The following is a 24,955-nucleotide window of genomic DNA, read 5'->3' on the forward strand; positions in this document are numbered from 1 at the left end:
TACTCCCATCTCTCGGGTGTCCATCTCTGACAGTACTCCCATCTCTCGGGTGTCCATCTCTGACAGTACTCCCATCTCTCGGGTGTCCATCTCTGACAGTACTCCCATCTCTCGGGTGTCCATCTCTGACAGTACTCCCATCTCTCGGGTGTCCATCTCTGACAGTACTCCCATCTCTCGGGTGTCCATCTCTGACAGTACTCCCATCTCTCGGGTGTCCATCTCTGACAGTATTCCCATCTCTCAGGTGTACATCTCTGACAGTATTCCCATCTCTCGGGTGTCCATCCCTGACAGTATTCCCATCTCTCAGGTGTCCATCTCTGATGTACTCCCATCTCTCGGGGGTCCATCTCTGACGATACTTCCATCATTCAGGTGTCCATCTCTGATGGTACTCACAGCTCTCAGGTGTCCATCTCCGATGGTACTCACAGCTCTCAGGTGTCCATCTCCGATGGTACTCACAGCTCTCAGGTGTCCATCTCCGATGGTACTCACAGCTCTCAGGTGTCCATCTCTGACCATACTCCCATCTCTATCTCTCAGGTGTCCATCTCTGACCATACTCCCATCTCTATCTCTCAGGTGTCCATCTCAGATAGTACTCACAGCTCTCAGGTGTCCATCTCTGATGGTACTCACAGCTCTCAGGTGTCCATCTCTGATGGTACTCACAGCTCTCAGGTGTCCATCTCTGATGGTACTCACAGCTCTCAGGTGTCCATCTCTGACGGTACTCCCATCTCTCTCTCTCTCTCTCTCTCTCTCTCTCAGGTGTCCATCTCTGACGGTACTCCCATCTCTCGGGTTTCCATCTCTGTTGATACTTCCATCTCTCAGGTGTCCATCTCTGATGGTACTCACAGCTCTCGGGTGTCCATCTCTGATGGTACTCACAGCTCTCGGGTGTCCATCTCTGATGGTACTCACAGCTCTCGGGTGTCCATTTCTGATGGTACTCACAGCTCTCAGGTGTCCATCTCTGATGGTACTCACAGCTCTCAGGTGTCCATCTCTGATGGTACTCACAGCTCTCAGGTGTCCATTTCTGATGGTACTCCTCTCATTCAGAGATATTTCCAAGGCTACACCAACCTCTCAAAAATGTCTGTTTTGGGGGTATTCTAATCTCTAACTTTTACTTCCAAAGAAGACTCCCATCCCGGGGGCATTTATTTCTGAGAATACTCTCATGTCGCAGACGTCTAGGTCCGAGGGTTCACTCATCCCTCAGACCTCTGTTTCTGTGGAGTTTACTACATATGCAGCTGGCTTTCCTAGAGTATATTTCCATAATGATGTGAGGGGGATGGGCAATGGCTGGTAGTGGCTGCAGTGATCAGAACTGGCATGTGGGTCCTTTCTGTGGCTGATGTAGGCCTCCAGTAATCACTGTGCAGGAATTGATTGGACCATGGCGCCGGGGACTTAGGACGATTTTCCGGGTTTGATTCAGTGTGAGTTCCTCATATTGCCTTTTCATAGGCAGAGCAAAGGCATTTTCCACACTCTGTCCCTGGGAATGACTTGGACTGAGATCAGAGCACAGGGATGGGTGATGGTAGACTTATCTGTCACACTTGTCACCTAGCCCCCTCCTCTGCCAGGCAGATTAACCCTTTACTCTTCTTCTGTTCATCCTGCTTCTAGCCTGCATTGTAAGCATGTGGTGTTAATGTAGACTTCTTATATTCTGACACTGTTATTGTTAATGCTAATTTATCCGTATTTATTTTATTGAAGTCTGTTATTGCCATCTGTCCAATCATCCTCTCTCCCGCTTTCCTTGTCCTACGGGCTCCTTTCCATCACTTCCTATCCCATGTCCTCCAGTCTTCTTCCTGTCCCCTGATCCCATGTCCTCTAGTCTCCCTCCTATCCCTCAATCCCATGTCCTCCAATCTTCTTCCTGTCCCCCGATCCCATGTCCACCAGTCTCCTTCCCATCACTCCCAATCTTATGTCTCCATCCTGTCCCCGGATCCCATGTCCTCCAGTTTTCATTCTTTACCCTGATCCACTAGTATTTTTCCTATCCCCCAATCCCATGTCCTCCAGTCTCCTTCCTATCCCATGCCCTCCAGCCTCTTACCTCCTCATCCTTCATTCCTATGTCCTCCGGCCTCATCATCCATTCCTGTATCCTCCAACCTCTTCCCTCCTCACCATCTATCCCCATGTCCTCCGGCCTCTTCCCTCCTCATCTTCCATTCCTGTATCCTCCAACCTCTTCCCTCATCATCCATTCCTGTACCCTCCGTAATCATCCCTCCTCATCCTTCATTCCTGTGTCTTCCAGCCTCTTCCCTTCTCATGCCCCATTCCAAGGTCCTCCTGCCTCTTCCCTTCTCATCCTTCATTACCGCGTCCTCCGGCCTCTTCCCTTCTCATCTTCCATCCCAGTGTCCTCCAGCCTCTTCCCTCCTCGTCCTTTATTCCTGTGTCCTGCGGCATCCTTGCCTCCTCATCCTCCATCCCCATGTCCTCGTACCTCTTCCCTCCTCATCCTCCATTCCTATATCCTCCGGCTTCTTCCATCCTCCAGCCCTGTGTCCTCTGGCCTCTTCCCTCCTCATCTTCCATCCCTGTGTTCTCTGGCCTCTTCTCTCCTCATCCTCCATCCTCATGTCCTCTGGTCTCTTCCCTTCTCATCCTCCATCCTTGTGTCCTCTGGCCTCTTCCCTCCTCATCTTCCATCCCTGTGTTCTCTGGCCTCTTCCCTCCTCATCCCCCATCCCTGTGTCCTCCGGCCTCTTCTCTCCCCATCCTCCACCCCTGTGTCCTCTGGCATCTTCCCTCCTCATCCTCTCTCTCCATGTCCTCCGACCTCTTCCCTCCTCATACTTCTTTCCTGTGTCCTCCGGCCTCTTCCCTCCTCTTCCTCCATGCCCATGTCCTGTGACCCTATCCCTGCTCATCCTCCATCCCCGTGTCCTTTGGCATCTTCCCTTCTCATCTTCCATCCCTGTGTCCTCCAGCCTCTTCCCTCCTCATCCTCCTTCCCCATGTCCTCTGACCTCTTCCCTCCTCATCCTCCATCCCCATGTCCTCTGGCCTCTTCCTTCCTCATATTCCATCCCCATGTCCTCTGGCCTCTTCCCTCCTCATCCTTTATTCCTGTGTCCTCCGGCCTCTTCCCTCCTCATCCTCCATCCCCGTGTCCTCTGACCTCTTCCCTCCTCATCCTCCATCCCTATGTCCTCTGACCTCTTCCCTGCTCATCCTCCATCCCCGTGTCCTCTGGCATCTTCCCTTCTCATCTTCCATCCCTGTGTCCTCCAGCCTCTTCCCTCCTCATCCTCCTTCCCCATGTCCTCTGACCTCTTCCCTCCTCATCCTCCATCCCCATGTCCTCTGGCCTCTTCCCTCCTCATATTCTATCCCCATGTCCTCCGGCCTCTTACCTCCTCATCCTCCATCCCCATGTCCTCCGGCTTCTTCCCTCCTCATCCTCCATCCCTATGTCCTCTGACCTCTTCCCTGCTCATCCTCCATCCACGTGTTTTCCGGCCTCTTCTCTCCTTATATAACACTGTTTTTCTGTGTATGACACCCCTCCCTGGATCTAGCTATACTTCTATAACACCGGTAATAATTTCCTGTGTGCCATCCTAGACTGATCGCTCCGATAATGAGAATTGCTGATTGAGCTTGGTGTAATATTAGGGCGAGGAGCTGACCCGGGCGGCAGCCATAGGTGGTATTCTGCTCCTGTCCTGCCCTGGCACAGAACTTTGCATGTAACAATGTGAAACTTCTTTGGCACTAGATAGGGAGACAGGACATGGTTAGACGCCACCATACATGGTTCTGTGCTGCATAATACAGAACACACATATTACAGGCTTCTCTCTGTAATGAGGATTATACTCCATTAATAGCCCCTCTATCCTAGCATAACCGCCCCAACCAATGGGGGAACGTCTGCCATGATCGACCCACAGGAGGTAAGATCGTAGAATCGGCCTGGGGAGGGCACAGTCCCCGCAGCTGGTGTCCCACTAGATCTGCAGAGTATTTATACCTAGCCCCAGTGCCGGTGGTCCTCTCTGTGTAGCCCCCAGGCCAGCACCGGTAGAGCGCAGTGAGGAGAGAGCAGGTCACAGTCCACAAAGCAAATAGGCCAAATGCTGCAATGGGATCTGACAGCCCCTGACTGCTGGAGACTTTCCGCTCCAGTAACCCCCTGTCTCCTCTATCTGCACCTTGCTATATCATCCTGTTCTGCTTTATCTTCCAGCCCCATCCAGTGTCTCCATCATGCATCAGGTGAGCCGTTCCGTGGACAGTATCACCCTCTCCTGGTCACAGCCAGATCAGCCCAACGGGGTCATCCTAGACTACGAACTGCTGTACTACGAAAAGGTGGGTAATCCACATGTACGGTGCCAGCCTCTCTGCCTGTATAGCCATCACTGCAACTTACTGCCGGGGGAGTACAGGGGTAGGACATGGTGGGAGGGGGGGGGGGTGCTGGGACTGCCAGGGATAGGACATGGTGGGGGGGGGGGGGAGTGCTGGGACAGCCAGGGGTAGGAGGTGGGGGTAGAGAGTATGCTGGGACAGCCAGGGGTGGGGGAGTGCTGGGACAGCCAGGGGTAGGAGGTGGGGGTAGAGAGTATGCTGGGACAGCCAGGGATAGGACATGGTGGGGGGGGGGGGGGGGGGGGGAGTGCTGGGACAGCCAGGGGTAGAGGAGGGGGGTAGAGAGTGTGCTGGGACAGCCAGGGGTGGTGAGGGGAGAGTGGGGGGAGGGGGAGTGTGGGGACAGCCAGCGGAAGGGGGGGGAGTGCTGGGACAGCCAGGGGTGGGGGGGGGGGGGAGTGTGGGAACAGCCAGGAGTAGGAGGTGGGGGTAGAGAGAATGTGGGACTGCCAGGTAGGAGGTGGGGGAGAGAGAGTTTGGGGACAGCCAGGCGTGGGGGGGAGAGCGTCAGGGATAGAAGGTGGGGGGGGGGGGGAATGCTGGGACAGTCAGGGGTAGGACATGGGGGAGGGGGAGTGTGGGGACAGCCAGTGGTAGGAGGTGGGGGGTATATTGTGTACTGGGCGGGGGGGGCAGAGTATGTGGGACAGTCAGGGGTAGGAGGTGGGGGAGAGAGTGTGGGGACAGCCAGGCGTAGGAGGTGGGGGAGAGAGTGTGGGGACAGCCAGGTGTAGGAGGTGGGGGAGAGAGTGTGGGGACAGCCAGGTGTGGGGGGAGAGAGAGTGTTGGGACAGTCAAGGGTAGGAGGTGGGGGGAGAGATAGCTGGGGACAGCCTCTCTGCCCATATAGCGATCACTGCACCTCACTGCCGGCAGCACATGGGGAGGAGTGCAGGGATAGGACATGGTTGAGGGAGAGTTCTGGGACAGCCAGTATAGACAGTGTGCTGGGACAGCCAGGGAAAACGGGGGTCTGGGGAAGAAAGTGTGGGGACAGCAACGGGTAGGGGGTGGGGGTGAAAGGGGTATAATTTATGGGAGGATATTTGGCCCAGTGTTTATTATTATTAACAGTTTCTTATACAGTATATCGTACACCGATTCCGCAGCGCTGTACAGAGAATATTTGAACATTCACATCAGTCCCTGCCCCAGAGGAGCTTATAATCTATATTCCCTACCACATGTACATGCGCACACAGACCTTCTAGGGTTAATTTTGTCAGGAAACAATTAACCTACCAGTATATTTTTGGATTGTGGGAGGAAACCGGAGTACCCGGAGAAAACCCACGCAAGGACGGGGAGAATATACAAACTCCGCACAGTTAGGGCCATTGTGGGAATGGAACCCATGACCTCAGGGCTGTGAGGCAGTAATGCTAACCATCACCCCCACCCCTCCCCCGCCATGCAGCACATACTGTACAAGGCACTGATGTCACACTCTGCAAATGCTGCACCACACTCTGTGCCCCCCCCCAGGTCCTATGCGGCACATACTGTACACGGCACTGATGTCACGTTCTGCACATGCTGCACCACACTCTTTGCCCTCCCCCCCAGGTCCTATGCGGCACATACTGTACACGGCACTGATGTCCCGTTCTGCACATGCTGCACCACACTCTGTGCCCCCCCAGGTCCTATGCGGCACATACTGTACACGGCACTGATTTCACGCCTCTGGTCATGCTGTAGCCGGTGACCTGGAAGGTGTGCAGAGCTGCTCTCCGCTGTCATACGCAATGCACCGTACAGGTGTTTGTCTCTGCAGTCAGCGCAGGCCATGCTATGGGCTGCCATACTAGGAAGTGACCCTGACCTCTCCCTTCAGCATGGCCGCCTCTCACTGCTCACTGGGGATAGAGATTACTTCTGGCTGATCGGATCCCACCTTCCCTCCATTCAGACTAATGAGCAGCGATGGCACTGCAGCGGTGTACACAGTACAGATAGGGGAGCCAGCAGCATCTGAGGGCCTATCTGAGCTCTGGACGTGGCTGAACCCCTACATCTGGAGGCCCCCCACTGCTAAAGAGCGCGCCTCAAGATCTAGTCTGATCTGTACACAGTGGTTTCCCCATACCTCAGATATATCAGTAATCAATCCCCTGAACAGCTGGTTGTGTTAATATCTACTTCCCCGATCATATCTCCACATATACTAAAATACAGATGTGTCCTCATACATCATGGCTGTCATTGTGCATCTTTTTTGCTGAACATAATGTGACCAGGAGGAGACTGCTCAGAGTAATGTTATATGTCTGGGTGTATGAGGCATATCACGCTGCATGGTGTACTGAGGCCGGATGTATGAGGTATATTACGCTGCACGGTGTACTGAGGCTGGATGTATGAGGTATATCACGCTGCACGGTGTACTGAGGCTGGATGTATGAGGTAGATCACGCTGCACGGTGTACTGAGGCTGGATGTATGAGGTATATCACGCTGCACGGTGTACTGAGGCCGGATGTATGAGGTATATCACGCTGCATGGTGTACTGAGGCTGGGTGTATGAGGTATATCACGCTGCACGGTGTAGTGAGGCTGGATGTATGAGGTATATCACGCTGCATGGTGTACTGAGGCTGGATGTATGAGGTATATCACGCTGCATGGTGTACTGAGGCTGGGTGTATGAGGCATATCACGCTGCACGGTGTAGTGAGGCTGGATGTATGAGGTATATCACGCTGCACAGTGTACTGAGGCTGGATGTATGAGGTATATCACGCTGCACGGTGTACTGAGGCTGGATGTATGAGGTATATCACGCTGCACGGTGTACTGAGGCTGGATGTATGAGGTATATCGCGCTGCACAGTGTACTGAGGCTGGATGTATGAGGTATATCACGCTGCACGGTGTACTGAGGCTGGATGCATGAGGTATATCACGCTGCACAGTGTACTGAGGCTGGATGTATGAGGTATATCACGCTGCACGGTGTACTGAGGCATATCACGCTGCACGGTGTACTGAGGATGGATGTATGAGGTATCACACGCTGCACGGTGTACTGAGGCCGGATGTATGAGGTATATAACGCTGCACGGTGTACTGAGGCCGGATGTATGAGGTATATCACGCTGCATGGTGTACTGAGGCTGGATGTATGAGGTATATCACGCTGCATGGTGTACTGAGGCTGGATGTATGAGGTATATCACGCTGCACTGAGGCTGGATGTATGAGGTATATCACGCTGCACGGTGTACTGAGGCTGGATGTATGAGGTATATCAAGGTGCACGGTGTACTGAGGCTGGATGTATGAGGTATATCACGCTGCACGGTGTACTGAGGCTGGATGTATGAGGTATATCACGCTGCATGGTGTACTGAGGCTGGATGTATGAGGTATATCACGATGCACGGTGTACTGAGGCCGGAAGTATGAGGTATATCACGCTGCACGGTGTACTGAGGCTGGATGTATGAGGTATATCACGCTGCACGGTGTACTGAGGCTGGATGTATGAGGTATATCACGCTGCACGGTGTACTGAGGCTGGATGTATGAGGTATATCACGCTGCATGTTGTACTGAGGCTGGATGTATGAGGTATATCACGCTGCATGGTGTACTGAGGCTGGATGTATGAGGTATATCACGCTGCATGGTGTACTGAGGCTGGATGTATGAGGTATATCACGATGCACGGTGTACTGAGGCTGGATGTATGAGGTATATCACGCTGCATGGAGTATTGAGGCTGGATGTATGAAGTATATCACGCTGCACGGTGTACTGAGGCTGGATGTATGAGGTATATCACGATGCACGGTGTACTGAGGCCGGAAGTATGAGGTATATCACGATGCACGGTGTACTGAGGCCGGATGTATGAGGTATATCACGCTGCACGGTGTACTGAGGCCGGATGTATGAGGTATATCACGCTGCACGGTGTACTGAGGCTGGATGTATGAGGTATATCACGCTGCATGGAGTATTGAGGCTGGATGTATGAGGTATATCACGCTGCACGGTGTACTGAGGCTGGATGTATGAGGTATATCACGCTGCACGGTGTACTGAGGCTGGATGTATGAGGTATATCACGCTGCACGGTGTACTGAGGCTGGATGTATGAGGTATATCACGCTGCATGGTGTACTGAGGCTGGATGTATGAGGTTTATCACGCTGCACTGAGGCTGGATGTATGAGGTATATCACTCTGCATGGTGTACTGAGGCTGGATGTATGAGGTACATCACACTGCATGGTGTACTGAGGCCGGATGTATGAGGTATATCACGCTGCACGGTGTACTGAGGCCGGATGTATGAGGTTTATCATGCTGCACGGTATACTGAGACCGGATGTATGAGGTATATCACGCTGCATGGTGTACTGAGGCTGGATGTATGAGGTATATCACGCTGCATGGTGTACTGAGGCTGGATGTATGAGGTATATCACGCTGCATGGTGTACTGAGGCTGGATGTATGAGGTATATCACGATGCACGGTGTACTGAGGCCGGAAGTATGAGGTATATCACGATGCACGGTGTACTGAGGCCGGATGTATGAGTTATATCACGCTGCACGGTGTACTGAGGCCGGATGTATGAGGTATATCACGCTGCACGGTGTACTGAGGCTGGATGTATGAGGTATATCACGCTGCACGGTGTACTGAGGCTGGATGTATGAGGTATATCACGCTGCATGTTGTACTGAGGCTGGATGTATGAGGTATATCACGCTGCTTGGTGTACTGAGGCTGGATGTATGAGGTATATCATGCTGCACTAGGGTTACCACCTTTGTGTTGAGCGATTCCCGGACAGTGACCCGCCCCTTGACACACCCCCAGCCCACCCATTGACCCGCCCCCAGCCCCGCCCCTTGACCCGCCTTATTATAATTTTTTTTTTACATTTGCTTCAAATCTATTCTTGATTTCGCACACAGTAATACCACATACACGTTACGTCACACACACTGTAATGCCCATTACACGTTATGCCACACACTGATGCCCATTATATATTATGGCACACACTGTGATGCCCATTAAACGTTATGCCATGAGTGGACAATTAAAAAAAAAAATAGGGAGAAGATGGACAGTGCGCGCCAAAGGCGCGCACCAAAAATTTGCCCCATAATGCCTATTACACGTCACACATCCATATTATACCATATGCCATAGTGCCTATTACACATTATGCCAGGGCTCAACAATTTTTCCATAAAAGAAGGACAACAGTGACCGTGCACACCAGAGGCCATGATGACCATTACAAGTTATGCCAGGGCTCAACAATTTTTTAAAACTATGGATAACACCGTAATGCTTGTTACAAGTCCCACACCCATTACATATTATACCACATGCCATGATACCCATTACATGTTATGCGACACACCGCAATGCCCAATTCATATTATGCAACATGCTATAATGCCCATTACACGTTATACCAAACACTGTCATTCCCATTCCACACACTGTAATGCCCATTACATATAATACCACATGCCGTAATGCCTATTACATATTATGCCACATAAGTGCCGCTTACCTACATGCTTGCTGCTACGGGTTTCATGCTCTATGCCAGGGGTTGCATGCTCTATCAGTCAGGTCAGCAGGAGCAGAAGAGAGGGTCCCTGTTGAGGGCAGGAGGGGACCCTAGGGCCTGCTAAGGCAGGGGGGCAGCCTCAGCCACAGGCAGCCCACAAAGGGCTGGAGACAGCACTGGCCTGCAATACACAGTGGTGGGGCTGGGGTGGGCAGTGGAGGGTGCCTCAGTAGTCTGTCAGACAGACACTGACTGGGACTTGGGTCTCTGGGACAGCTGGTATGGTGTCAGTGTCACTCAGTCTGGACAACAGGCCAAGCATTAAAGCAGCAGGGGGCAACTTAGGGCTCCTCAGACAGCCAGTGCCAGTGTGCCACACAGCAGCAGCCATGGGGGGGGGTCACTTTTACTGTTACTGATGGTAGGCAGTGGAAGCACACTAGAATGGCTGGACATGCAGCATCCAGCCTGATGTCCGCCAACCTTATAATTAAAATGTCGTCGGAATCCTTGACACTGACCCTGACAACTCTCTGGCACAGCTCACTGACAATGCTCCCGGACACATCTCTCTAACATTGACACTGCTCCCTGGCGCTGACTGACACTGCTCCCTGGCGCTGACTGACACTGCTCCCTGGTGCTGACTGACACTGCTCCCTGGCGCTGACTGACACTGCTCCCTGGCGCTGACTGACACTGCTCCCTGGCGCTGACTGACACTGCTCCCTGGCGCTGACTGACACTGCTCCCTGGCGCTGACTGACACTGCTCCCTGGCGCTGACTGACACTGCTCCCTGGCGCTGACTGACACTGCTCCCTGGCGCTGACTGACACTGCTCCCTGGCGCTGACTGACACTGCTCCCTGGCGCTGACTGACACTGCTCCCTGGCGCTGACTGACACTGCTCCCTGGCGCTGACTGACACTGCTCGCTGACACAGCTTTCTGACACTGACTGATTTAAAAAAAAAAAAAAAAGAAAACTGCTTGAAAGGTAGCGGAGGCTCGAGGTCCCGGGGATGAGGTGCTGCCCCGTCAGGAGCACTGACATGGCTCTGCTTACGCAGCAGCAGCCGCAGTTAGACTTACTGTTCTATGTCTCATGTAACTAGCAGCGCGTCTGCTCCCACAGGTAACACACATGTCCCGCACATCTGCCTGCTACAACGCCACCCTCGCCCGGCTATTTCAAATCTCACGGTCTAGCAGCCAATCAGGATCCACCACTCCTGATTGGCTGCTGAACCGCGAGATTTGAAATAGCCGACGAGCAGAGACTGTCAGACTGCACAGCGGCTATCTCTCCCCGTGTCAACTCCCGGCACATCTCCTCACCTCGGCTCGCGCTCTAGTAAGTCACTAGTGGTAGTGGCAGCGCGGTTCCCGGACATTGTATAGTCCGGGAACGCCACCTGTCCGGACTCCGGACATCTGGCTTAATTACCGGACTGTCCGGAGTAATCCCGGACGGGTGGTAACCCTATGCTGCACGGTGTACTGAGGCTGGATGTATAAGGTATATCACGCTGCATAGTGTACTGAGGCTGGATGTATGAGGTATATCACGCTGCACGGTGTACTGAGGCTGGATGTATGAGGTATATCATGCTGCACGGTGTACTGAGGCTGGATGTATGAGGTATATCACGCTGCACGGTGTACCGAGGCTGGATGTATGAGGTATATCACGCTGCACGGCGTACTGAGGCTGGGTGTATGAGGTATCTCACTCTGCACGTTGTACTGAGGCTGGATGTACAGTATGAGGTATATCACACTGCACGGTGTACTGAGGCTGGATGTATGAGGTATATCACACTGCACGGTGTACTGAGGCTGGATGTATGAGGTATATCACGCTGCACGGTGTATCAAGGCTGGATGTATGAGGTATCTCACGCTGCACGGTGTACGGAGGCTGGATGTATGAGGTATATCACGCTGCACGGCGTACTAAGGCTGGGTGTATGAGGTATCTCACTCTGCACGTTGTACTGAGGCTGGATGTACAGTATGAGGTATATCACACTGCACGGTGTACTGAGGCTGGATGTATGAGGTATATCACACTGCACGGTGTACTGAGGCTGGATGTATGAGGTATATCACGCTGCACGGTGTATCAAGGCTGGATGTATGAGGTATCTCACGCTGCACGGCATACTGAGGCTTGGATGTATGAGGTATATCACGCTGCACGGTGTACTGAGGCTGGATGTATGAGGTATATCACACTGCACGGTGTACTGAGGCTGGGTGTATGAGGTATCTCACTCTGCACGTTGTACTGAGGCTGGATGTACAGTATGAGGTATATCACACTGCACGGTGTACTGAGGCTGGATGTACAGTATGAGGTATATCACACTGCACGGTGTACTGAGGATGGAGGTATGCGGTATCTCACGCTGTGTATGGTATGGAGGCTGGAGGACACATGTACAGAATATTCCACTCCCCGCATTAGTGTGGTGTCACGGTTGGCTGCGTAGAAGCGCCGTGACGCGTGACCCTCAGACGACTCTCACCCAGGCAGAGGAATGTTAAGCACCTATCTGGCGTCCCCAGGCCCTGGGGTGCTACCGACTTGTTCTTACAGCCCAGGTTTTCCGCATGACTTCCCCTCACACCTGTTAAAATATTATTGTAATGGGCTAAGTTGGAGAACGGTGGTTTCCCCATTGTCACCTGGAGGCTGCATGGCATGGCAAGGGTTAATAGCTCACAATGCCAGTTATATGTGTTTCCATAACATACCTGTATCTAGGCTGCTAGTGCCAACACAAGTACCAGGCATGTAAGGGCAGCATCTACACTGTGGGTATGTATGTAGTATGTAAAAAATATGGTTGCTCACTGCGCTGGAATTGAAAGTGGAGGAAGCAGCTCAAATTGTTTAAAATACGTATAAAAGGTTTGGGGGATGAGCGCTAATATAGGAAAGAGAAATAAGAATAGAGAAATAAGAGGGAAAAACACCTGAAATAAAAATCGGGTTAAATGCAAATGCTTACAGCTCCTTTGAGCCAATGTGTGTGTCCGTGGATAGCGCTTGCTAACTCTCCCTACCTCTGGTACCGGAACCGAGTGTTGCGGGGTGAGAAATCAACTTGCTGCGGCTGGTGGAATTGCCTCACGTCTTTTCCTCTTCTCCCGTCAGCACGGACGGTGTGACTTTGGCGGCGGGTGCCGCTTCAGCTGAGATGGTATCCGGCTGTTTTCCAGAGGAGTGAGGCGCGCTTGGGGGACCACGGCGCTGCCTTCTACGCGTTTCGTGCTGTAAAGCACTTTTTCAAGAATGGCAAAAGTGGGATTCCGTGTGGCTATTTATTTAGCAAAAAAATTTTTTTATTTTTTAAACTTTATTGATAAAAACGGATATGGACATGAGATTTGGTGGGAACCTCATGTTGGCCCATTGACAACACGGTTTTGAGAATAAAAATTGGACAATTGTCCTTAAAAAAGATACAATTATTGGAAAGTTTTAATGAAAAGTGATAATAACCAACACCACTAAAAGACCATCCTCTTTTTCTTTTTCATTCTTCTTTTCTAATTTTTAAAAAAAAAACACCTTTTATCTTTTTTAAGGACAATTGTCTAATTTTTATTCTCAAAACCGTGTGGTCAATGGGCCAACATGAGGTTCCCACCAAATCTCATGTCCATATCCGTTTTTATCAATAAAGTTTAAAAAAAAAAAATTGCTAAATAAATAGCCACACGGAATCCCACTATTGCCATTCTTGAAAAAGTGCTTTACAGCACGAAACGCGTAGAAGGCAGCGCCGTGGTCCCCCAAGCGCGCCTCACTCCTCTGGAAGACAGCCGGATACCATCTCAGCTGAAGCAGCACCCGCCGCCAAAGTCACACCGTCCGTGCTGACGGGAGAAGAGGAAAAGACGTGCGGCAATTCCACCAGCCGCAGCAAGTTGATTTCTCACCCCGCAACACTCGGTGCCGGTACCAGAGGTAGGGAGAGTTAGCAAGCGCTATCCACGGACACACACATTGGCTCAAAGGAGCTGTAAGCATTTGCATTTAACCCGATTTTTATTTCAGGTGTTTTTCCCTCTTATTTCTCTATTCTTATTTCTCTTTCCTATATTAGCGCTCATCCCCCAAACCTTTTATATGTATGTAGTATGTGCCTATCCCAATGCCTAATATTTTTGAATATACCCTCTCATGCCTAATATTTTTGAATGGAGAATTCTGGGAGCAAATGGACCCCTCCACCACATTGCTAAATTCTCATGTGGCTTCATGTCGGGCAAACGTGGCGGCCACACCAATCGTTCACACGCTAGAGGCTTCTTGAAAGTTTGGTGTCCGGCATTATCCTTCTGGAATATTCCATTGTTGTTGGGGTACATGATGCCCATGAACTGCAACTTATCGGTTATCGGTCAATGACCATCGGACCCAACCCATGCCAACACCACTAGGGAACCGCCACTTCCAATCTCTTATCTCTGTTCCTGCCGCCAACCCCAAGCATGTTTTTCATACATTTAAATCACTTCACTTCTGGACCTGCAACTTGGTGGGACTGCTGTGGGGTCGATCCTATTATATCCGAAGGGTGTGGATGCGCCCGGTGTTTGTGAATCTTCACGACATTGGGCGCACTTTATGGCCGGGCAAATTCGCTGAAAAGTGGTCACACTTCCACAGGAGAGGGAGCAATTTTCAGTGATGTCCGCCCTGCAAGGGTCCGAGTTAAGGTTAATTTGGGTGCTATTTGCAGCATTAAAATGGCAACCAAACTGCAAATTGCACCCTTCAGGGTTAATAGGATGGACCCCTATTACTGGTACCTGTCCTTGTGTTTCCCTCCTATGTCCCTATAGATCTGGGGTAGCCAACCCTAGTCCTCGAGAGCTACCAACAGTGCATGTTTTGCAGGTCTCCTCACAGAATCATAAGTGAGCTAATTAGCTCCATCTGTGTATCTTTTAAAATGTGTCAGTGATTAATGAGTGCAGCAGCTAGGTTGTCTGGAAAATGTGAACTGTCGGTAGCTCTCGAGGGCTAGGGTTGGCTACCACTGCTATAGACTGTAAGCTTGCAGCAGGGCCCTCTTACTTACAAGTCTGTCTGTTACCCAATTTGTTCTATCACTGTCTACATAAAGTGTTACGGAATCTGCTGCGCTATATAAGACGCTGTAACGGCATCTGCTGCTCTATATAAGTCACTGCAACGGAATCTGCCGCGCTATATAAGACGCTGTAACGGAATCTGCTGCGCTGTATAAGACACTAACTGAATCTGCCGGGCTATATAAGACGCTGTAACGGAATCTGCTGCGCTATATAAGACACTAACGGAATCTGCCGCGCTATATAAGACGCTGTAACGGAATCTTCCGCGCTATATAAGACGCTGTAATGGAATCTGCCGCGCTATATAAGACACTAACGGAATCTGCTGCGCTATATAAGACGCTGTAACGGAATCTGCTGCACTATAGAAGACACTAACGGAATCTGCCGCGCTATATAAGACGCTGTAACGGAATCTGCCACGCTATATAAGACGCTGTAACGTAATCTGCCGCGCTATATAAGACACTAACGGAATCTGCCACGCTATATAAGACGCTGTAACGGAATCTGCAGCGCTATATAAGACGCTGTAACGGAATCTGCCGCGCTATATAAGACACTGTAACGGAATCTGCCGCGCTATATAAGACACTAACGGAATCTGCTGCGCTATATAAGACACTAACGGAATCTGCTGCGCTATATAAGACACTGTAACGGGATCTGCTGCTCTATATAAAATGCTGTAACGGAAAATGCTGCTCTATATAAGACACTGTAATGGAATCTGCTGCGCTATATAAGACACTGTAAAGGAATCTGCTGCGCTATATAAAACACTGTAACGGAATCTGCTGCCCTATATAAAACGCTGTAACAGAATCTGCTGCGCTATATAAGACTGTAACGGAATCTGCTGCACTATATAAGACGCTGTAACGAAATCTGCTGCGCTATATAAGACACTGTTACGGAATGTGCTGCGCTATATAAGACACTGTAACGGAATCTGCTGCGTTATATAAGACGCAGTAACGGCATCTGCTGCACTATATAAGTTACTGTAACGGAATCTGCTGCACTATATAAGACACTAACGGAATCTGCTGCGTTATATAAGACACTGTAACCGAATCTGCCGCGCTATATAAGCCACTGTAACGGAATCTGCTGCGCTATATAAGACACTGTAACGGAATCTGCTGCGCTATATAAGCCACTGTAACGGAATCTGCTGCGCTATATAAGACACTGTAACGGAATCTGCTGCGCTATATAAGACACTGTTACGGAATGTGCTGCGCTATATAAGACACTGTAACGGAATCTGCTGCGTTATATAAGACGCAGTAACGGCATCTGCTGCACTATATAAGTTACTGTAACGGAATCTGCTGCACTATATAAGACACTAACGGAATCTGCTGCGCTATATAAGACACTGTAACGGAATCTGCTGCACTATATAAGACGCTGTAACGGAATCTGCTGCGCTATATAAGACACTGTAACGGAATCTGCTGCTCTATATAAGACGCTGTAACGGAATCTGCTGCGCCATATAAGACACTGTAATGGAATCTGCTGCGCTATATAAGACACTGTAACGGAATCTGCTGCGCTATATAAGACACTGTTACGGAATGTGCTGCGCTATATAAGACACTGTAACGGAATCTGCTGTGCTATATAAGACGCTGTAACGGAATCTGCTGTGCTATATAAGACGCTGTAACGGAATCTGCTGCGCTATATAAGACACTAACGGAATCTGCTGCGTTATATAAGACACTGTAACCAAATCAGCTGCGCTATATAAGACACTGTAACGGAATCTGCCGCGCTATATAAGACACTGTAACGGAATCTGCTGCGCTATATAAGACACTGTAACGGAATCTGCTGCACTATATAAGACGCTGTAACGGAATCTGCTGCGCTATATAAGACACTGTAACGGAATCTGCTGCTCTATATAAGACGCTGTAACGGAATCTGCTGCACTATATAAGACACTGTAACGGAATCTGCAGCGCCATATAAGACACTGTAACGGAATCTGCTGCGCTATATATGACACTGTAACAAAACCTGCTGCGCTATATAAGACACTGTAACAGAATCTGCTGCGCTATATAAGACACTGTTACGGAATGTGCTGCGCTATATAAGACGCTGTAACAGAATCTGCTGCGCTATATGACACTGTAACGGAATCTGCTGCGCTATATAAGACACTGTAACGGAATCTGCTGCGCCATATAAGACACTGTAACAGAATCTGCTGCGCTATATAAGACGCTGTAACAGAATCTGCTGCGCTATATAAGACGCTGTAACGGAATCTGCTGCGCTATATAAGACACTGTAACGGAATCTGCCGCGCTATATAAGACACTGTAATGGAATCTGCTGCGCTATATAAGACACTGTAACGGAATCTGCTGCGCTATATAAGACACTGTTACGGAATGTGCTGCGCTATATAAGACACTGTAACGGAATCTGCTGCTCTATATAAGACACTAACGGAATCTGCTGCGTTATATAAGACACTGTAACCAAATCAGCTGCGCTATATAAGACACTGTAACGGAATCTGCCGCGCTATATAAGACACTGTAACGGAATCTGCTGCGCTATATAAGACACTGTAACGGAATCTGCTGCACTATATAAGACGCTGTAACGGAATCTGCTGCGCTATATAAGACACTGTAACGGAATCTGCTGCTCTATATAAGACGCTGTAACGGAATCTGCTGCGCCATATAAGACACTGTAACGGAATCTGCTGCGCTATATAAGACACTGTAACGGAATCTGCTGCGCTATATAAGACACTGTTACGGAATGTGCTGCGCTATATAAGACACTGTAACGGAATCTGCTGTGCTATATAAGACGCTGTAACGGAATCTGCTGTGCTATATAAGACGCTGTAACGGAATCTGCTGCGCTATATAAGACACTAACGGAATCTGCTGCGTTATATAAGACACTGTAACCAAATCAGCTGCGCTATATAAGACACTGTAACGGAATCTGCCGCGCTATATAAGACACTGTAACGGAATCTGCTGCGCTATATAAGACACTGTAACGGAATCTGCTGCACTATATAAGACGCTGTAACGGAATCTGCTGCGCTATATAAGACACTGTAACGTAATCTGCTGCTCTATATAAGACGCTGTAACGGAATCTGCTGCACTATATAAGACACTGTAACGGAATCTGCAGCGCCATATAAGACACTGTAACGGAATCTGCTGCGCTATATATGACACTGTAACAAAACCTGCTGCGCTATATAAGACACTGTAACAGAATCTGCTGCGCTATATAAGACACTGTTACGGAATGTGCTGCGCTATATAAGACGCTGTAACAGAATCTGCTGCGCTATATGACACTGTAACGGAATCTGTTGCGCTATATAAGACACTGTAACGGAATCTGCTGCGCCATATAAGACACTGTAACAGAATCTGCTGCGCTATATAAGACGCTGTAACAGAATCTGCTGCGCTATATAAGACGCTGTAACGGAATCTGCTGCGCTATATAAGACACTGTAACGGAATCTGCCGCGCTATATAAGACGCTGTAACGAAATCTGCTGCGCTATATAAGACGCTGTAAATAAGTAATGGGGTCTGCAACACACTTGAACCCTACATCTGGAACCTGGATTCCCAAGACCACACAACATGTTGCCCATCCTTTAGGGCCCAGTTGGTGATGCCACAAGGCAGGTGAGGCACTGGTGGGTTTCACTGCACTGATCTGATGGACAAGTGTGTGGTAATTCCAGCATTGTATGAGCCAGGGTCGCTCAACAATGCTAGCCAGTACACACCCGTGGTCAGCCACTGCACTATCCAGGATGGGTGGTTGTTGGTCAGCCACTGCGCTGCCACGGTGGGGGTTTATTGATTGGCCACTGCAATGTCCACAAATGGTGGTCATTGGTTGGCTACTGCCTTTTCTATAGTGGGTAGTAATACCTTCCATGATGTATCCTGGTACACACGTGTCACACTGTAGACCAAGGAATGTCCGCACAACTTCCAGTCCCATCTGTCGGGCACCCACTGTCCTCCCCCATTGACACCTAACCAGTGCTCAGACTGACTGCCCAGATTACAACTGATGCAGGTCTGGCCATTTCCAATGTCATAGTACAGGTGCGCCACCTACCACTAACCTTAGGATACATATATAATGTGTGTATTCAGCAGACAGGGCAGGGAACACCTGGTAGTACCCAGTCATACACATCCCAGTATCATCACACAGGCTGCCATGCTGAGGAGGGAGACCGGGCCCGTAACAGGCTGGGGACCGTCAGGCTGCCATACTGAGGAGGGAGACCAGGCCCGTAACAGACTGGGAAACATCGGGCTGCCATACTGAGGAGGGAGACCAGGCCCGTAACAGGCTGGGAAATGTCAGGCTGCCATACTGAGGAGGGAGACCAGGCCCGTAACAGACTGGGAAACATCGGGCTGCCATACTGAGGAGGGAGACCAGGCCCGTAACAGGCTGGGAAATGTCAGGCTGCCATACTGAGGAGGGAGACCGGGCCCGTAACAGGCTGGGAAATGTCAGGCTGCCATACTGAGGAGGGAGACCGGGCCCGTAACAGGCTGGGAAATGTCAGGCTGCCATACTGAGGAGGGAGACCAGGCCCGTAATAGGCTGGGAAACATCTGCCTGCCATGATGAGGAAGGAGACCAGGCCCGCAACAAGCTGGGGAACGTCTCAGTAACCGTTCCCCTGGGGTTTCCTCCACAGGTGTCTGTACCCAGCAAATTGTTGTGATTCCTTATAATTCAGACTGATAAGAGACTGACTATTCCCAGCGAAACAGGCTTGGGACCATCAGGCTGCCATACTGAGGAGGGAGACCGGGCCCTTAACAGGCTGGGGAAAATCAGGCTGCCATACTGAGGAGGGAGACCGGGTCCGTAACAGGCTGGGAAATGTCAGGCTGCCATACTGAGGAGGGAGACCGGGCCCGAAACAGGCTGGGGGACGTCAGGCTGCCATACTGAGGAGGGAGACCTGGTCCGTAACAGGCTGGGGGACGTCAGGCTGCCATACTGAGGAGGGAGACCGGGTCCGTATCAGGCTGGGAAATGTCAGGCTGCCATACTGAGGGGGGAGACCGGGCCCGTAACAGGCTGGGAGATGTCAGGCTGCCATACTGAGGAGGGATACCGGGCCCGTAACAGGCTGGGGGACATCAGGCTGCCATACTGAGGAGGGATACCGGGTCCGTAACAGGCTGGGAAATGTCAGGCTGCCATACTGAGGAGGGAGACCGGGTCCGTAACAGGCTGGGAAATGTCAGGCTGCCATACTGAGGAGGGAGACCGGGCCCGTAACAGGCTGGGAAATGTCAGGCTGCCATACTGAGGAGGGAGACCAGACCCGTAACAAGCTGGGGAACGTCTCAGTAACCGTTCCCCTGGGGTTTCCTCCACAGGTGTCTGTACCCAGCAAATTGTTGTGATTCCTTATAATTCAGACTGATAAGAGACTGACTATTCCCAGCGATGAACCTAAATATCTCTCTCTTTACAGGACCTGACGGAACACAACTCTTCCGTGGTGAAAAGTCTGACCAACACTGTGGTTGTGCCTGGCCTGAAAGCCGGCACAATATACGTCTTCCAGGTCAGGGCGCGGACGGTAGCCGGCTACGGGAGGTACAGTGGCAAGATGTACTTCCAGACCATGACGGAAGGTGAGATCTCCTGTAATATGTCATAGGCTTGGTGGCAGGTGTCGCCGGTCTGTGCCCTGTCGGTCAGAGTCACCCTCGTACACCCAGAGGACTCAGACCTTAGTGGTTCTCTGTGTCTCCCCAGCCGAATATCAGAGCAGCTTCCAGGAGAAACTCCCACTGATTATTGGCTCCTCCGCCCGCCGGTCTGGTCTTCCTCATCGCTCTGGTGGTCATCATCATCGTCTGCAACAGGTAATGTAGCATCTCTCCATCCTCAGTACATTGTATCACTGGGCTGAGCCAGAATTGTTATAATATCTCAGCATCACGGTCCCCTAGTTATGTGTTAGCATCACTGCCCCCCCCCCCCCCCCCCCCCCCCCGGGTATGATGCCATAGCGGGACTGCCCCTGGGTACAATATCTGTGTCCATGTCCCCTGGATAGTATGTCCCCTGGATAGTATGATGTCTGTGTTACTGGCCCCCGAGTATGATGTCTCAGTGGCACTGCCCCCGAGTATGTCGTCTCAGTGTCACTGCCCGCCGAGTTTGATGTCTGTGTCACTGCCCCGAGTTTGATGTCTCAGTGTCACTGCCCCCGAGTTTGATGTCTCAGTGTCACTGCCCCCGAGTTTGTTGTCTCAGTGTCACTGCCCCCGAGTTTGATGTCTCAGTGTCACTGCCCCCGAGTTGATGTCTCAGTGCCACTGCCCCCCGAGTATGATGTCTCAGTGCCACTGCCCCCCGAGTATGATGTATGTGTCACTGCCCCCCGAGTATGATGTATGTGTCACTTCCCCCGAGTATGATGTATGTGTCACTGCCTCCCGAATATTATGTCTCAGTGTCACTGCCCCAGAGTATGATGTCTCAGTGTCACTGCCCCAGAGTATGATGCCTCAGTGTCACTGCCCCAGAGTATGATGCCTCAGTGTCACTGCCCCCCGAGTAAAATGCCTCAGTGTCACTGCCCCCCGAAATATGATGTCTCAGTGTCACTGCCCCAGAGTATGATGCCTCAGTGTCACTGCCCCCAGAGTATGATGCCTCAGTGTCACTGCCCCCCGAGTATGATGTCTCAGTGTCACTGCCCCCCGAGTATGATGTCTCAGTGTCACTGCCCCCGAGTATGATGTCTGTGTCACTGCCCCCCGAGTATGATGTCTGTGTCACTGCCCCCAGAGTATGATGTCTCAGTGTCACTGCCCCAGAGTATGATGTCTCAGTGTCACTGCCCCAGAGTATGATGTCTCAGTGTCACTGCCCCAGAGTATGATGTCTCAGTGTCACTGCCCCAGAGTATGATGTCTCAGTGTCACTGCCCCAGAGTATGATGTCTCAGTGTCACTGCCCCAGAGTATGATGTCTCAGTGTCACTGCCCCAGAGTATGATGTCTCAGTGTCACTGCCCCCCGGGTATGATGTCTCAGTGTCACTGGCCACTGGGTATGATGTCTGTGTCACTGCCCCAGAGTATGATGTCTCAGTGTCATTGCCCCAGAGTATGATGTCTCAGTGTCATTGCCCCAGAGTATGGTGTCTCAGTGTCATTGACCCCCCGATTATGATGTCTCAATGTCATGGCATCATTGTTCTCTGGATATGATGTCTCGATGTCCCTGCCCCCAGATAATGTCTGTGTCCCTGCTTCCTGGGTATGATGTCTCAGTGTCACTGCCCCCCGGGTATGATGTCTCAATGTCTTCTCTTGGCATCATTGTCCTCTGGATATGATGTCTCAGCGTCACTGTCCCCTGAATATGATGTCTCGGTGTCTCTGCCCCCGCCCCCGGGTATGATGTATCGGTATCCCTGCCCCCGGATGTCTCAGTGTCACTGCCCCCCGGGTATGATGTCTCGGTGTCACTGCCCCCGGATAATGTCTCAGTGTCACTCCCCCCCCCCCCCCCCCCCCCGGGTATGATGTCTCAGGGTCACTGACCCTGGGTATGATGTCTCATTGTCTTGGCTTCATTGTCCCCTGGGTATGATGTCTCAGGGTCACAGTCCCCTGAGTATGATATCTCAGTGTCACTGCCCCCAGGTAATCCGATGTACTGTATTCCTGGGCATGGTTACTGCATGCTGCGATGTAGTCCATGTAGCCAAAGTGCTGGATGGTTGCACACCTTATAAGCACCAATCAGGACAGTGTCTGCTGCGCTGTTAACTGGGCATCAGACAGAGACGTAATGTGGACTCTATGGAGGTCTCTGTGAGCGGCAGAGCCTGATAGGTGGAGTAGTGCTTGTACCCAGGTTAAGGGCTGTTTGTATTCTTTCCAGAAGACGAGGCTTTGAGAGGGCCGACTCCGAGTACACTGACAAACTGCAGCACTATACCAGTGGCCACAGTACGTACCGCGTGCCGTCTCCAGGTCTGGGGGCCCGTTCTCTCGTTGGTTTGTTGGTTCCTATGTTCCCTTAATGTTATTCTATGATCAGACACCCATCCGTCACCCCCTTTCATAGGGTCCTCCCTGGCTCCAGCTACGCATATAATTCACGTGTCCTCACACTTACAGCCTCAGTACAACCGTGCAGCGTGTGATACCTCATGCATCCAACCTCAGTACATCCAACATACATCCAACCTCAGTACACTGTGCAGCGTGATATACCTCATACACCGTGCAGCGTGATATACCTCATACATCTAGCCTCAGTACACCGTGCAGCGTGAGATACCTCATACATCCAGCCTCAGTACACCATGCAGCGTGATATACCTCATACATCCAGCCTCAGTACACCGTGCAGCGTGAGATACCTCATACATCCAGCCTCAGTACATCGTGCAGCGGGATATACCTCATACATCCAGCCTCAGTACATCATGCAGCGTGATATACCTCATACATCCAGCCTCAGTACACCGTGAGATACCTCATACATCCAGCCTCAGTACACCATGCAGCGTGACATACCTCATACATCCAGCCTCAGTACACCATGCAGCGTGATATACCTCATACATCCAGCCTCAGTACACCATGCAGCGTGATATACCTCATACATCCAGCCTCAGTACACCGTGCAGCGTGAGATACCTCATACATCCAGCCTCAGTACATCGTGCAGCGGGATATACCTCATACATCCAGCCTCAGTACATTGTGCAGCGTGAAATACCTCATACATCCAGCCTCAGTACACCATGCAGTGTGATATACCTCATACATCCAGCTCAGTACGCCGTGCAGCGTGATATACCTCATACATCCAGCCTCAGTACACCGTGCAGCGTAATATACCTCATACATCCAGCCTCAGTACACCGTGCAGCGTGATATACCTCATACATCCAGCCTCAGTACACCATACAGCGTGATATGCCTCATACATCCAGCCTCAGTACATCGTGCAGCGTGAAATACCTCATACATCCAGCCTCAGTACACCGTGCAGCGGGAGATACCTCATACATTCAGCCTCAGTACACCATGCAGTGTGATATACCTCATACATCCAGCCTCAGTACACCATGCAGCGTGATATACCTCATACATACAGCCTCAGTACACCGTGCAGCGTGATATACCTCATACATCCAGCCTCAGTGCAGCGTGATATACCTCATACATCCAGCCTCAGTACACCGTGCAGCGTGATACTTCATACATCCAGCCTCAGTACACCGTGCAGTGTGATATACCTCATACATCCGGCCTCAGTACACCGTGCAGCGTGATATACCTCATACATCCGGCCTCAGTACACCGTGCAGTGTGATATACCTCATACATCCGGCCTCAGTACACCATGCAGCGTGATATACCTCATACATCCAGCCTCAGTACACCATGCAGCGTGATATACCTCATACATCCAGCCTCAGTACACCGTGCAGCGTGAGATACCTCATACATCCAGCCTCAGTACACCGTGCAGCGCGATATACCTCATACATCCAGCCTCAGTACACCGTGCAGCGTAATATACCTCATACATCCAGCCTCAGTACACCGTGCAGCGTGATATACCTCATACATCCAGCCTCAGTACACCGTGCAGCGGGATATACCTCATACATCCAGCCTCAGTACATTGTGCAGCGTGAAATACCTCATACATCCAGCCTCAGTACACCATGCAGTGTGATATACCTCATACATCCAGCCTCAGTACGCCGTGCAGCGTGATATACCTCATACATCCAGCCTCAGTACACCGTGCAGCGTA

At 50.9% G+C, this 24,955-nt stretch overlaps 1 pseudogene across 1 annotated transcript in view; it reads left to right on the forward strand.

Moving 5' to 3' along the window:
• LOC146055567 (ephrin type-B receptor 2-like) overlaps positions 1-23,492 on the forward strand; it is a 73,517-nt pseudogene extending 50,025 nt beyond the window's left edge. The window contains exons 4-7 of the transcript XR_014468767.1: positions 4,244-4,368; positions 20,629-20,791; positions 20,916-21,025; positions 23,060-23,492. The product of XR_014468767.1 is annotated as an ephrin type-B receptor 2-like (transcript). The remainder of the gene's footprint in view (positions 1-4,243; positions 4,369-20,628; positions 20,792-20,915; positions 21,026-23,059) is intronic.
• Positions 23,493-24,955: the final 1,463 nt, after the last annotated feature.

Source organism: Crinia signifera, unplaced genomic scaffold (assembly GCF_055691185.1).
Source record: "Crinia signifera unplaced genomic scaffold, ASM5569118v1 HAP2_SCAFFOLD_488, whole genome shotgun sequence".
NCBI lineage: Eukaryota > Metazoa > Chordata > Amphibia > Anura > Myobatrachidae > Crinia > Crinia signifera.